The sequence below is a fragment of the Oryctolagus cuniculus genome, chromosome 12 (assembly GCF_964237555.1).
Source record: "Oryctolagus cuniculus chromosome 12, mOryCun1.1, whole genome shotgun sequence".
Lineage (NCBI taxonomy): Eukaryota > Metazoa > Chordata > Mammalia > Lagomorpha > Leporidae > Oryctolagus > Oryctolagus cuniculus.
The window spans coordinates 80,308,246-80,323,697 of NC_091443.1; the positions used below are offsets into that span (position 1 = coordinate 80,308,246).

General features: G+C 50.3%; 1 protein-coding gene across 18 annotated transcripts in view; it reads left to right on the forward strand.

Annotated features, from left to right (window-relative positions):
- Window positions 1-15,452, forward strand: part of CGNL1 (cingulin like 1) — a 176,406-nt gene that overhangs the window by 131,871 nt on the left and 29,083 nt on the right. The window lies entirely within an intron of this gene.

The following is a 15,452-nucleotide window of genomic DNA, read 5'->3' on the forward strand; positions in this document are numbered from 1 at the left end:
GGCAGAGCTCAACCACCCAGATGCCAGCCTGCGGGGGTTCTCAGGTCTGGCTGCCCAGGGCTGCACCCTGGCTCCGGGACTTACTAGCTGTGCGACTTCAAGAGATTTAACCTCTCCATGTCTCCATTACATCACTTATGAGGAAAGGATAATACCTAAGGATTAAATGAGATGACCTGTGGGCAGGGCTCAGCAGGGTGCCTGGCACACAGAGCGCTGTGTAGATGCTATTCTGTCTGCCTGGCCCAGGGCGCTTCCTTGGGTGGTGCAGCCAGCAGCTCATCTGGGAACATTAGGTCCATTGTCCAGTTCCCTCTCTAGCATGGGATAGGACGGGATGGTGTGGAGTGGGGTGGGTCTTGGCCATCGAGGGAGACAAAGCGGTGTGGGAGGGGAAAGGAAGCAGAAGGTAAAGATCTGTTGTCGTTTCTCCTCCAAAGTCAACGTGCAATGTGTGAGCCAAGGGGCTGGGGCTAGGGCAAGAGATGACCTCTAGGAGTGTCCGAGGAACGCAAGGAAGCCTGCAGAGGATGGGAGGGAAGGGGAAAAGGGCTGGGCCAGAGAAGGGAGGGGCTGGGGTGGGGACCCAGGAAGAGGTCTGTCCCTTCCCGAGTGGATCCCAGTAACGTCGAAGGATAGCAGGTGTCAGCTCAGCATGAAGACGTGTCTGTGGCTGAGCAGTGAGTGTGGAAGCGATTATTCTGCGAGGCAGCGTGTTTCCTGTCTGTGGGTGGCTGGGTACCTGTCAGGGATTGGGGGGAGGATGCGAGGGAGAAATGGAAATTCAAGAGAGGGTTTGAACTGGGGGCTCTGTAAATGGGGAGGATGGATGACCATACAGGTCTCTTTTACTTGGAGCAATGGCAGCTCTGGTGGGGCAGAGAGGAAATAAGCCGTACTGGCTGTGCAGACACCATCTTGATCATGGTGATGGCCAGGATCTTATAGACTGGTTGACCGCTGTGCTGGTGAGCTTCTCTCTGGTCTGGAGCTATCCATGCGCCCCTTGTGAACCTGTTAAACTCTTGTGGGACTCTGAGCTCTTTATTCAACTTGTGTATTCCTTGAGTGTCGACAGTCCATGGTGGGCACTGACCTGCTTAGCTGGATTTCCTTCTCTGCTGAATTTTATGGCCAGGGAAATGAGACTGCGAGAGGTGATGAGCCTGAGGTCTAATGCAGCTCTAGCAGCCTCCCTGGGAGCAGGATCCTTGCTCCCACGTGGCCTCTGATGTCCTTCCCGTGCCAGCTGCTGTCAGTGCCTGGAGAGCCCCTGGGACGCTGCAGCGCAGTGAGAGCAGTTCGTGAAGCTGTCGCCCAAGGACGCGTTGTTGGAGATGCTTTTAGCGTTTGAGGATCCTGTGGCAAATAGCAGGTTTTCCTAGACAGGAGGTCTGGTACTCCTTGGGGCCTCACTGCAATAGTCAAAGCTGGGGCTGGGAGGGGCTGCCAGGCTCTCTGGAGCCTCAGTGGTAGCCCAGCAGAAGCTCTGTCAAGGGGCCTCTCTCATTCTACCGAGCTGGACCCAGGATGGGCCAGGTCTCTTGAATAAATGCAAGAGGTCACCCCAGGCCGGTGTGGGTATCTCAGGGGTCAGGCTGGCATGCGGGGCCCTCAAAGTCAGAGACCCTTGGCCGAGGCAGTGCTCTGGTCCAGCAAGTGGCAGCAGTAACTTGGTGGGGTGGGGAAGTATGAATCCCGTCAGATGGGGTGTGGAGGGCAGCCTGGAGCCGAAGCAGCAGGCCCCTGGAGGACTGGGCCCTCCCATGCATGGGCCAGGTGCTGCAGCTTATCAGCCCTTGCTTCTGAGGCCTCACGTGAGGAAGGCTAGGTAAACGGCTTAGAGTAGAAGGGATAGACAGGGTATTCCTGCTTATGGAGTGGCTGCCACCTGTGCCTGTTGTGTTGGGTTCACGCCGAGCCCTTGTAACCAACCGGAGAGTAGGTGCAGCCATACTTCCCCTTTTGACAGTGGGAAACAAGAGGCTCTAGTGTTCCAGCTGGTGAGCGACAAGAGCAGGGGGCTAATGATGATGAGGGTCCCTGGAATCCTCTCGTCTCTTAGTCACCCTGCATGCCTGAGCACCTGCTACATCCAATTCCTCCTCACAGTGACCCTATTTGCTAGGCGATATTGTTAAGCAAAGAGTAATTGGCTGGCTTGGCATCACAGCTGGTTGGATACAGAGTCAGAACTTGAACCCAAGTCTGTTCACTTTCCTGGTTACAGTTTCACTTTGGGATGAAGCTGGTGAGGTACTCAAGGTTTTGAATCTATAAGCAGCAGACCTCACTGGTATGTGACAGGCTAGATTAATGCTGTGATAACAGCACCCCCCGCCCCCCATCTCAGTAACTAAGGAAAACTTACTTCTTACACTGCATTTCCAGTGTGGGTGCTGGCAAGGTTGGAAATGGGTTACTTTGCTCATCAGAGTCCCCAGGGGGACCCGATGTCTGTGATGGCTGCAGCAGGGGAAGGGGATGTGGTAAATCACTCACAGGCTCCTCGAGCTTGTACCCGGACATGACGTATGCGGTCTCACGTTTCACGGGCTAAGCTAGTAACACGGCCGCACTTGACTTTCAGGGGACAGGAGCCCAATTTACTTGTGCCTGGAGAGAGAAGAACTGGCAGTGTTGGTGAACAGCAATAAAGACCACCACGGCGATTCATGGGGGCCTTTCCAGTTGGTGCCTGGGATGGCTCCTCTTGAAAACAGATAGATGATGGGCATTTGGGCTCGTGGGTAAGATGCCAGTTAGATAAGTTTGAGTGCCTGGGTTTGATGACTGGCTCCAGCTCTTGACTCCAGCTTCCTGCTAACGCAGATCCTGGGAGGCAGCAGTAATGGTCTGCACATCCAGGCTCCTACCACCCATGTGGAAACCCAGGTTGAGTTGCTGGTTCCTGGCTTTGGCCCCAGCCCAGCCCTGGGCATTGCAGGCATTTGGGAGAACGAAGCAGTGGATAGGAGCTCTGTCTCTGCTCCTCTTCTTTCTCAAATACTAAGAAAAGAAAACTCACAGAAGCAGATGAAGCTGGATCTGGAGTGGCCCTGGGGGAGGTCTTAGCTGAGACTTGGTTCCCTCACCTTTCCTCTTCTGTCTCTCCCAGCTCTCCTAAGGTGGGCGGCGGGTGGAGTGATACTTGTTCTCCATTTGGAAAATGGCGAGTCTGAGTGAGAACTGGACCAACAGCGTGGCCTGGAAACAAGTGGTCCTAGGAGATGGGGACCAGAAAGTCAACACGCCTGCTTTAAGGCTTCTGTCTGCAAGTCTGATTTCCGCCTTATAACTTCTGGGAAGGATGTGGTCATTCCTTCCTGCACACTGTTTGCTTTTGAGAAAGAGGCTAAGGCTTTGACACTGTCACTATTGCTTTTCATTTCTCTTGATCCGTGCAGTGCATGGCTCCATAACACCACCTCTGTCTTTAAGGCAATCAACCTGCAAGTCACAGAAATTATTTCTTGGAGCGAGCAGGTGACCATGCCTGGGTAGGGACATTTCTATTTCTGACCCTGTTTCCTTTGCAGGCCACTTAGAGCTTAGCTGCCTGGCCCAGCATGTTGGCCTACAAGGAAGGGACTAGAGACCCGTGGGATTTGCAGGAGCCCGGGCTACTCAACGCTGTCCCAGGGAATGACCAATCGCTTTGAAGGAGGAAATAAGTGAAGGCCCCTCTTGCTGTGTGTGTGAACTCTGGGGCCTGCAGGAATCAGCCTCAGAACTTGTGAAGATCTTGGCCCAGCCATTTGCCTCCCTGGGCAGCGGCAGGCTGCCTCCTCTTTGTCCAGTCCCTGTTACAATGCACTTGCTCCTGGAGCTGTGGAGATGGGTGGACAAAGGGAGAAGTGGACAGTTTCTACATGGAAATTTGGTCTTGTTTGGGGTCACAAAGAGACACCTGTGAGAATGGTCATGGGGTGGTGAGTTCTTGGTGAAGGTCTTAAATGGCATGGTTTCTAAAAGGAGAGCCAATGCTTTTCACACATGTGGACACACGGGAGCAGCCAATGAGAAAGGGAGGGAGCAGCTTAGCTGAATACCATTCCTGGAAGGAGAGCAGAGAGCTGTGGCCTCTGTGAGGACCTGTGACTTTCTAGAAGGGGCCTTTGGTTTATCTTGGAGGGGTCTCCACACTGCCCCGGGACAGCTTGTTAATCTTCTTTCTTCAAGAATCCCGTTCAACCTGTTGGGCATGTGTGTGCCGACAGCGAGCTGATCTGTAACCATTTGTGAAGCCGTGGTCTGTCTGCCTGTGAGAAGTCACTTAACTGGCAGAGTCCTGGGGCATGGCCCTGCAGGGGAGCAGCCCCTCCCAGCCACCAGCAGCTCTGCATCGGGTGTGTTGAGTTCCGTGCACAGAACTTATACATGCTGGTTCCAAGGTGAGCTTAAACTGTGGCCTTCATGGTGTCTTATAAACATGGTACGAGGCTCTTTTTATCATCTGGAAAGGAAGGAGCATTTTGCAAGATTTTTTTAAGGGGTGATGTTGGAAAAGCAAAAGCGTAATTGCGAGTGAGTGACCCGTGGCTGTGTTTCCGAGAAGCCTCTGTAATGCCGTCTGGGCGAGTGTGCACGCCGAGCTAAAGCCCCCGGCTGGCAGGTGCGATCCTCTCCCCTTCCCTGGCTGACTCGGGGAATGTCTCTGAAGCTGCTGTCCCCCTAGGAAGAACCCAGCAGCAGCCCCCAGAGATCATAAACCCAGAGTTAGATCCAGGTTCGAGTCCTGGTTGTGTGACTTAAGGCATCCCTAGCTTACTCTGTAGCTGCCATCAGTCGAGTTCTCACTCTGGGCCTAAATCACTGCTAGGAGCTGTGTACTCTATAATGCCTCAATTCATACTTTTTAAAAAAGATTTATTTATTTTATTTGAAAGGCAGAGTTACAGAGAGGCAGAGAGGGGAAGATGGGAGAGGAGTGTTCCATCCATTGGTTCACTCCCCAGATGGCTGCAACAGCCAGAGCTGGGCCGTTTTGAAGCCAGGAGCGTCTTCTGGGTCTCTCACGAGGGTGCAGGGGCCCAAGGAATTGGGCCATCTTCCACTGCTTTCCCAGGCCATAGCAGAGAGCTGGATCGGAAATGGAGAAGCCGGGACTTAAGCTAGCACCCCTATGGGATGCTCTCACTGCAGGCGGCAGCTTCACCCGCTACGCCACAGCGCCGGCCCTGGGTTAATTTTTCGAACACTGGGAAAACCGACTTCAGGAAGGAGGAGCAGAGCCAACTGAGGTTTGTTGGCTCTAAGGCCTGAGCTCTTTTTTTCTGCTCTTGTTACTGAGATAACATTCACACAATACAGGCTCCCCCATGTTAACCCCGTTAAAGGGTACAGTGTAGTGGTTTTCATCTGGTCACAGTTCTGGCAGCCAGCACCACTATCGCATTTCAGAATATTTCCATCCTCCCCCCTCCCCCCCATGAAGTCCCTTTCATCTGTATTTCCTGTCGCCCATCCTCTGTCGCCTGCTAACCCATTTTCTCCCTTTAGGGACTTGCCTCGTTAGAACACTTCATACAAACAGAATTACACAGTATGTCAGGGGAGACTATTGAGCATGTTGTCTTTTGGAAAACCATTTGCTTGCTTAGGTACAGAATATTTTTATCACAGGGATTTTTATCCCTACGCTGAGCACGTTGTGTGTGTGTGGTTTAAATGAGAACCTATGTCAGGTGCATTCTGTGAGGAAGTGTGAGGACTTTATCGTCCTAACTCCTCTTGTCTTAGACCAGCGTCCAAGTTACAGGCAACTCAGCAGCACATCTTCCTGCTTTCTTAATTATTTGAAGGGAAGCACTTTAACTCTTTTCACAAGGACATTGTGAAGAAAAGCAAAGAGATTTCTAACCTATACAATCTGAGTTAGTGTAGGAGATTTCTAACCTATACAATCTCTGAGTTAGTGTAGGAAAAAAAAAAAACATGAGTAGTTGTATCTTATTAAATGAGAAAGTATTGGGGCCTCCACTCCGGCCCATCCCTTACGGGCGCCGGTTCAAATCCCATATGCTCCACTTCCGATCCAAATCTGCTTTGGCCTGGGAGAGCAATGGAAGATGCCCAAGTCCCTGGGCCCCTACAGCCGTGTGGGAGACCCAGAAGAAGCTCCTGGCTCCTAGCTTCAGATCAGCCTAGCTCTGGCTGTTGCAGCCAGTTGGGGAGTGAACCAGCAGATGGAAGACCTCCCTCTCTCTCTCTCTCTCTCCCTCCCTCCTTCTCTCTCTCTGCCTCTCTGTAATTCTGCCTTTCAAATAAATACACCTTACAAACACATCAACTTAAAAAAATGAAGATATATATATTTATTATTTATTTATTTTTGGACAGGCAGAGTGGACAGTGAGAGAGAGAGAGAAAGGTCTTCCTTTTCCGTTGGTCACCCCTCAATGGCCGCTGCGGCTGGCACAATGCAGCCGGCACACCACGCTGATCCGAAGCCTGGAGCCAGGTGCTTTTCCTGGTCTCCCATGCGGGTGCAGGGCCCAAGCACTTGGGCCATCCTCCACTGCACTCCCGGGCCACAGCAGAGAGCTGGCCTGGAAGAGGGGCAACCGGGACAGAATCCAGCGCCCCAACTGGGACTAGAACCCGGTGTGCCAGCGTCGCAGGCGTAGGATTAGCCTAGTGAGCCGCGGCGCCGGCCTGACGATATATTTTAGGTAGTTCTGTAAGCAAGAAAATTACCACTAGTGCAGCAACAGAAGATATAAATGAAATCTGCATTAGACGTTATATGTTTAAACTCCTGAGTTATGGAAAATTAGTGGCGGTAGGAAAAGGAGCTTGAAACACGGGGCTCTACCTTAGTGGCAAGGACACCGATGTCAACAGTCTGGCTTAGGTGATGGCGCTTGAAAATAAAACCTAGCCATGATGTGGTAGGAGGAAAGCTTCTAGAAGCTTCGGTGTTTTCCATGACCGCCCAGTTTCTTCCGGTTCATTCTAGAATTCCCGAGTGTTAGAGCTGGCAAGGATGTGGAGATTGCTGGACTGATCCTTCCCAGTTGCAAAGGAGGAAACTGAAGGCGAGCAAGTTCAGTGACTTTTCTGAAGTCATCATAGAGTAAATGATTAGCAGGATCTGTCTATAATCCACATGCAGAGGAAACTGAATGGCGACCTTTATGTTCCTGGCTTTGGAATCTTCCTGAAAATTTGTAGAGTTTTAGCAATGAGCACCCTGTACATCTCTCCTGTGCACTGCTTCCTTGCTTCACTACTTGAGCCATTGCTTGCTGTCACCCAGGTACACATTAGCAGGAAGCTGGATTGGAAGTGGAGCTGGGACTTGAACCTAGGGACTCCGATATGGGATGAGGAAATCGTAAGTGGCACCAAATGCCCACCCCTCCTTTTTGATTGTCTGAATCTCTGAGGGAATGCCTCACCTATCACACTTTCTAGAAGGATGTGAATGGAACTCAGCGGGGTTAAGGGCTTGCAGAGGGCTACCGTGTGAGCTGCCACAGAGCCCGCCGTGACACCTGAACCACCTAGAACCTAATCCCAGGCACTTAGAGTCATACCAAGAAGCATGAAGGTGGGAGGCGAGCTCACAGCTCTGCAGGAAGGTTCTGGGTTGGTGCAGCATCTCATTAGCCCGGACTCCCTTCTCAGAGTGAGCTTTGCACACCTGCATCGTTGGTAGCACCTGGGGACTCGTTAGAAATGCAGGTCATGCCCTGGTCATGCCCTGGACGTCCCAAATCAGAAGGAGCATTTTCACCAGATTCCTGTCATCATTAAAATTGAAGAAGCCTTAGCTTGGAGACCTTAGGCCAGTGAAGTTCACAGGCAAGTTAGGGTAAGGTGGGCTACTTGTGACTGTAAAACACACGCTCTTTCTGTACCTAAAGACTTTCCTCTTGGTCAAGTGAGAGGCAAGCTGAAGACATAACACGGGACTTGGTTTCCCACACACGCAGAGTGAGGAAAGGACTCGTTAATTGGGACCCAGGCCCTCACTGTGCAAATGAAAGTGGAGTAGTCCCCAGCTACGATGCTGAGAAGTCCGCAACCTGGCCACAGCTGAGCTGACCTGGGAGACACGTCGGGTGCCTCTCTGTCCTGCAGCTTCAACACACTGGAGCGTGGGGGTGGCAAACCAGCATTCCACTCCCGGGCCTCCCTGGCCTCCACGCCTCAGCTGTTTTCACTCATTCAGCAAAAAAAGGGAGATAGAAGGGAAACAAAGCCCGCAGAGGCAGAGGCCTTGTTAATTAGTAAAGTCTGCTCTGTTTCTGCACTGGGTCTGCCCGAGCCCGGCCCGGAGGCCCCCCGGCCCTGTGTGGTTGCCAGCCTGTCTGTGGGGTCAGCTCTCTGCCTGACACAGAGCCTGCTGGGCCAGACAGAACACCCAGCCGTGGCCATTTTATGATGCTATTGGGGAGTTTTGTGCTTGTTGTGAACAAAAGCTGCTTCTAGCTCCAGGTGGGCGTTACCTCGGGGAAATGTGCTAGCTTGTACAGCAATGAATGGTGGTGCGTGTCTGGCAAGGACAGGGTAGTGGATGGGATGTAATTGCATTTCCCTCCCCGCCTCCTTTTCAGTCAGTAATTGGAGCATATGGTTAAAAGACAGCTACTTTAAAAGGATCAATTCAGCACTGGAAAACGTGCTGCCTGTCTTTTTAAGGGGATTTTTTTTTTTCTCCTTAGTTGTCATCAGTTTACCTTTGATTAGGAACTGGGACTAAGCTTTTAATGAACTGACCAACCAAGAAACCTGACTAGCCCGCGGAACACGACAGGGCTCCTCTCCTTTGTGCAGAGCAGTTGCTCCGAAAATTTGTTTAGGAAATCTTGATGCTGCCTTTCGAGAAGTCTGGACTTGAATTTTAGTTGGTAAAGCATTTGCAGGTCATGGTCTGAAGCCATGAGTGCCGACTTGGACCCACGCTGTTTGAGGTCCTTGGTTGTTGTAGGGAAACAGATGTAGGTTTAGTTGGCCTAGGAATGGTAATGATAGTTATTGCAAGAGCTGTATTTTTATTTAGTTGTTCACAACAGGGCATGGGGTGGGTAACTTCAGCCCCGTTACAGATGAGGAAGCAGAAACCAAGGCGGTATGAGGCCAGGGAGAGTCGAAGGTTCCAGCAAAAGGCACAGCTGGATTGAATCAGATCTGGGTGGAGACAGGGCCTCAGATCATGCAGTGCTGTTGGACACTCAGTTTTAGAAGTACAAATGAGAATTGCGTTGTTGAGGTGATGTGTGCCTGTGATAACGCACACGGGGCTACGTGTGTGTGAGCTGGGTGGGTGGGAAGGGGACCACTTGGGAAAGTCAGAGTGACAGTGTCCCCTCTTCCCTCGATACCAGCAGCACAGACTCTGTAATATAAACAGAGACATGAAGTGGAATGAAAAATATATGAGATCAAATACATCAGAACGTATGTGCCTTTTTAATGGGAAAGTGTGAGTCTTGGAAGCAGTTCTTCCAAGTCCTCTGGATGGCTCTCGTCACCGCCCCTTGGACTTCTCACCTTGGAGTGGCTGGGCTGGAAGCGCTGGAGAACCACTGTGGTGATAGCAGCTCCTGGGCCATGCGGGCCTTTTCCGCTCCTCCAGCTGTGTGTGCTGAAAAGGAATTGCCCAACTCCAGCGCGCGGCGTGGGAAGGTTGGCGCTCTGCTCTGTTTGTACAGCTGTTCTGGGGCTCGGGCTCCGCCACCTTTCAGGGCCCAGAAGTATCAGTGAAGAGGCTGGGAAAAGGTGTCCAGGGGCAGGAGGAGGTGAGAACATGGCTGAAGGGGTGGGGTTGTCTCCTGGGTGCCTGTAGCCATTGACCATCCGCCTTTGCATAGAAAATGTGTGTTTGTTTTTAAACATTTTAATACAGGGTGAAATTTCTGTGGTTCAAAATGTAAAAATGACAGGAGGGTTTGTGATGGAAAACTTTCCTCTGCTTTGTAAGTCCTTCTTCAGAAGACAGAGTTACCGATCTCTTGTGCAGCCACGTCGGTGCCTGTTGATCCCTCCTCACCTTTCCATTCATTGAGAGATGCGTACTGCTCTGTCCCTTTTCCTCACTTTCTCCTTTTCCCCCCAGTTGTATGGTTGCACTGGATACCTTTGAACCGATGTCACTAATGTCCAAAGGATTGGCATTTTGGGGCCAGTGCTGTGGCGCAGCAGGTTAAAGCCCCAGCCTGCAGTGCCAGCATCCCATATGGGTGCCGGTTCGAGTCCTGGCTGTGCCTCTTCCAATCCAGCTCTCTGCTGTGGCCTGGGAAAGCAGTAGAAGATGGCCCAAGTCCTTGGGCCCCTGCACCCACATGGGAGATCCAGAGGAGGCTTCTGGCTTCGGATCTGCGCAGCTCCGGCCATTGCGGCCATCTGGGGAGTGAACCAGCGGATGGAAGACCTCTGTCTCTCTGTCTCTACCTCTCTCTGTAACTCTTTCAAATAAATAAAAATAAATCCTTAAAAAAAAAAGAAAAAAGGATTGGTATTTTGTTGCTTGGAATCTCTTGCCATAATAGTGCTGCCATTAATAATCTGATTTTTATGTGTCTCATTTTTGGCACCAGTGTAGAACAGTGTGCTAGAAGAGAAGTTGCTGGGTCAAAGGGACTGTCCCTGATCATTTTGGTAGGCCCTACTAAATCCCCTTCCAGGAACTCATCTCTGTTTCCAGCCCTACCAGCAATGGATGAGTCTCCCTGTTTCCTCACATTGCCCACAAACTGTGTTATCAAAACTTTGACCTTGGGTGCCTGGTAGGTGAAAAAAAGATCATCGAGGTTTTAGCAATCCTCCGATTTGGACAAAACAATAGAGAGTAGAATGGTTGTTACTTTTTGCCATTGTGGTGACCTCCTGTGGTGTTTGCCACTTTAGGGGGTGGCAGAAGAATTAGAGTTGGATTTTGTTACTATTTATGACTGCCTGTATGTTTGACTAGTAGTTAAAATACTCAGAACTGGGGAGGGCATTTGGCTCAGCGGTTAGCAATGCTTGGGATGCCTGCAGCAGTGCTGGGGTGGCTGGGTTGGATGCCCAGCTCCTCTTCCTAGTCCAGCTTCCTGCTAATGCAGACACTGCAAAGCAGTGAGTGACGGCTCAGGTGCTTGGGTCCCTGCCACCCACATGGGAGACCTAGGTTGAGTTCCTGGCTTCAGTCTGGTTCAGGCCCAGCGCTTGTAGGCATTTGGGGAGTGAACCAGCAGAGGGGAGGTCTGTCACTCTACCTTTCAAAAAAAATCAAATTCATATATTCCTATTAAAAATAAACATTACGTGGGTGGCATGATATGGCTAAATGGATCAGTAGATCTGTGCGCTCTTAGGTTTCATTCCCATTGGAACATTTTCTCTAATGTTGTTACAATCCAGGGCACAGGAATCAAAGAATCACAGAGACAGACCAGTGGCTTTCGTGTGGCCAGCAGCGTTGGTCCCCGGTGACCTTGTACTTGAGTGGGTCTCTACCATCCCTGGACTTGGTCCTGCTGCCTGAGCTGCATTCACAGACTCACGCACTTGGAAGAGATGATGCGCAGATGGAAGCAGTTCAGGGCTCGGAAGGCCTTGGAGGTCCTCTCCCAGTTTTCTGTTCTCTGGATGGTTGTGAAGAAGAACTTGCATGTAGCACAGGCCGAGCACCCTCATATGAAAATTGGGAAATCTAAAATCTGAACCTTGGAGCATTTTGGATTTGGGATTTTTGAATCAGGGTTGTCTAGCCATAGTCTGCAAGTATTTCAAGATCCGAAACACTTTTGGTCCTCAGCATGTCAGAGAAGGGATACTCAATGTGTTCTTGCCTTGAACAAAGGCTATGATTTTTTTTTTTTTATGCTGAGGACTGCTGCGGTTGTATTATGCAGTTACGAATTCAGGGAAGGAAGTTCTGTGGACTTCGTTTTAAATGGTAAATAGGGTATGTGTGCTGGGGATGGGATGGGAGAGGTTTCTGGATAAATTGGTCAACAGAGGCTTACATTAAAAATATTTGTTAACATGATGTGTTCAACCACACTATGAAGACAGAGAAAAACATCAGTTACAAATAGAACAGGGGCTGGTGCTGTGGCACAGCAGGTTAAAGCCCCAGCCTGCAGTGCCAGCATCCCATATGGGTGCCAGTTTGTGTCCCAGCTGCTCCATTTCTGATCCAGCTCCCTGCTAATGTACCTGGGAAAGCAGCAGAGGATGGCCCAGGTCCTTGGGCCCCTGCACCCACTTGGGAGACCTGGAAAAATTTCCTGGCTTCTGGCTTCAGATTGGCTCAGCTCCAGCCGTTGCAGCCATTTGGGGAGTGAACCAGCAGATAGAAGACCTGTCTCTGTAAGTCTACCTTTCAAATAAACAAATCTTTAAAAAATCATAATAATCAGAACAGGGCTAAGTATCTCAACCTACACAGGCTCCCCTGAAGTCATACTGAGCCTCACCACTGTGGAAATTGGGAGCGGAGGGAACACTTGCCAGCCATACATGGAGTCGTGTGCTCACATACAAAGCTCTAAACACCGCAGTACAGTCCTGGTTCCCTTATCCAGTGTCTCCTGGTGCCCTTAGACCCAAAACAAGGTTAAATCAGGTCTGGTTCTTAGTATCCCCCTTCTTCCTGAGAATCTGGACAAATGTGTGAGTGTTCCTTGTCTCGCCAAAAAGTCCTCTCTTCCTCTCTTAACTCCTCAGCAAGTCCCTGAACACGGAGCAAACACCTCGTCTCTCTCCACCCTTGCTCCTTTGTCTTCTTGGTCTCCCTGTCCCCACTGTCCACTCCCACTTTAAGATTTATTTATTTATTTATTTGAAAGTCAGAATTACAAAGTGAGGAAGAGATGGAGCTTCTACCCACCAGTTCAGTCCCCAAATGGCTGCAGTGGCCAGCACTGGGCCAGGCCAAAGCTGGGAGTCAGGAGCCAGGAACTCCATCTGTGTCTTCCACGTGGGTGCAGGGGCCCAAGCACTTGGGCTGTCCTCTGCTGCTTTACCAGATGCATTAGCTGGGGGCTGGATCTGCAGTGGAGCGGCCGGTACTCCCACCAGCACTCACGTGGGACACTGGTACTACTGACAACAGCTTAACCTACTACGGCACAGTGCCAGCCCCTCCAAGTCTCCCTTGACTTGTAGCTTTTTAAAAACAGTTATAGTCAGGTACAATCCACATAACGTGCAGTTCAGCTGTGGCACGTTACTCCGTGTTGGCACATTGCTATCACTCCCCGCAAAGAACCCTATACTCATGAAGCAGTCACTTCTGTCCCCCTTCCCAGCTCCCTCCCTGTTGCCTCGGGCAACCACTCTGTACTTTCTGTCTCTGTGATTTGCTGATCTAGGCGTTTCATATGAATATCAGTGTGGGATCTGTTGTGGCTGGCTTCTTTGACTTAGCATAATGGTTTCAGGGTTCGTCTGTGTTGTGGCATGCATTGTATTTCCTTTCTGTGCCAAGTAATATTCTGTATGCAGGCAGGGTTATCTTTTTTATTGATGAATTCTTTGTGTATTTTGGATCTGAATCCTTTATCAGAAATATGATTGGAAAATATGTCCTCTTATCATATAGATTGTCTTTTCACTTTTTGGTAGTATCATCTGCAGCCTAAAAGTTGTTTTGAAGATGTCTGATTTACGTATTCTATAGTCACTTGTGCTTGAGGACCCTATCCTTACCCAAGGTCACGTTTACTCCTGTTTCCTCTTAAAGAGTTTTACAGTTTCAGCTCTTGCAGTTGGATCTATGGTGCAGTTGAGTCCCTCGCTGTGTGTACAAGGAAGGGGTCTCACTTTCCTTTTTTGCACGTGGATGTCCAGTTTTCTCAGCACCGCTGTTAAAGCCTGTGCTTTCCTTGTTGACTCAGTATGTAACCCTTGTTGCCAGTCAGTGGTCTGCAAATGTATGGGATTACTTTTGGATTCCCAATTCTATTCCATTGATCTGTATGTCTACCCTTAGGCCGGTACCACCTTGTCTTGGTAATAAACTGTAGCTTTGCATTCTCCTTAATGGGAGGCTTAGGAATGGGCAGTATAGGCTGTTCTCTTTCTTTCCCAGGTGTAATCAGTTCCTGGATTCTTCAGATCCCTCATCAGTATTTCAACCACACTTTGTCTATTGTGTTCATCTTTAGAATGCCTCCTCTTGCAGGTTGCATTAGGAGATGGCATCCACGTGGTCCTGACGCATTCCCGCTGCCTGCCACCTCGCTCTCCGGGCAGTGCCAGCTGTAGCCTCACTGTAACACAGGTGCTTGGCTCCGATGCATCTCTCTGCTGTACTGAATTGAACATTTGGGTTGTGAAAAGATGCTGGGCTTTCTGAAACTCGCTATTTGATAAAGTTCAGGATAATACAGCCTACTGTGCTGGTAAAAGATTTAAAGTTCTTTCCAAAGGGCTATGCAAGCAAGCAAGCAAGCAAATGTAGCAGATCGCTCTCCCAAGTGGGCCATCGCAGGAGCTTTGGAAGCTGTGACTTGCCCTGCCTGAGTCTCTGTTTTCTCGCAGGCAGCTGCGCCGTTTCATGAGCATGAGATGTGCTGACACTGACATCTTTGTGGTAGCAGAAAAATGGAGGACAGGCAAGAGATCTGCCTGAAGAGGGGGAATGCTGCACAGGAACTGCTTATCATCACGTCAGCTTGCTGAACTAAGAATACAAAGCCCACGTGACATGTGCAATTAACAGTCGTCATCCTGCAGTTGATGCATTCCATTCTGTTGTGAATTGTGTGCAGCACAAGGTCATTTTCAGTGGATTCTGCCAGAACTTGCACTATGCACTATATGAAAAGCAACTTTTAATTTCTGTTTTCTCGTGGGCATTGAAAAAAAAAAAAAGAAAAACCCGGTACACAGAAGCTGCCTTTCATCAAGAGTTTCCGTGAAGGGCCCTGCCCCTTGGTAGGGAAGCAGGGCAGTGAACGCATCAGAAGCAAAGGGCTTGGAAGGCGAACTCAGTTCGTCTGAACGCACTTCCCCCTGGGGATCCTGGATGAGCTGCTTAGTCTGGCTAAAGTCCCCGCCTCTTCTTCTCTAAGACGGTGGTAAAAGCAGCACCCACCTCCTAGAGTTGTCAAAAGGCTGAAATCTCATGCAGAGGATCTAACACAGGCAAGGTTGGCAAACTTTTCCTATAATGAGCCAGACAGAAAGTCTTCTGGGTCCCGCGACACCACGGGTCTGTGGCCCCCGCCGCAGCCCCTCAGTGCTACTTCTGCAGCTTAGAAGCAGAACTCACCTAGTGAGCATTGCTGTGTTCTTGAAGCACTTCTTTTCTTTTATTTTTTTTTAACACTTATTTATTTGAAAGTTCAGTTACGTGATGGGGAGGGAAGGGGAGAGACAGAGGTTCTCCATCCTTAGTTCACTCTGCAGATGGCCCCAATGGCCAGGACTGGGCCAGGCTGAACCCAGGAGCGGGGAGCTTCATCTGGGTGTTCCACGTGGGTGGCAGAGTCCCAAACACCTGTACCATC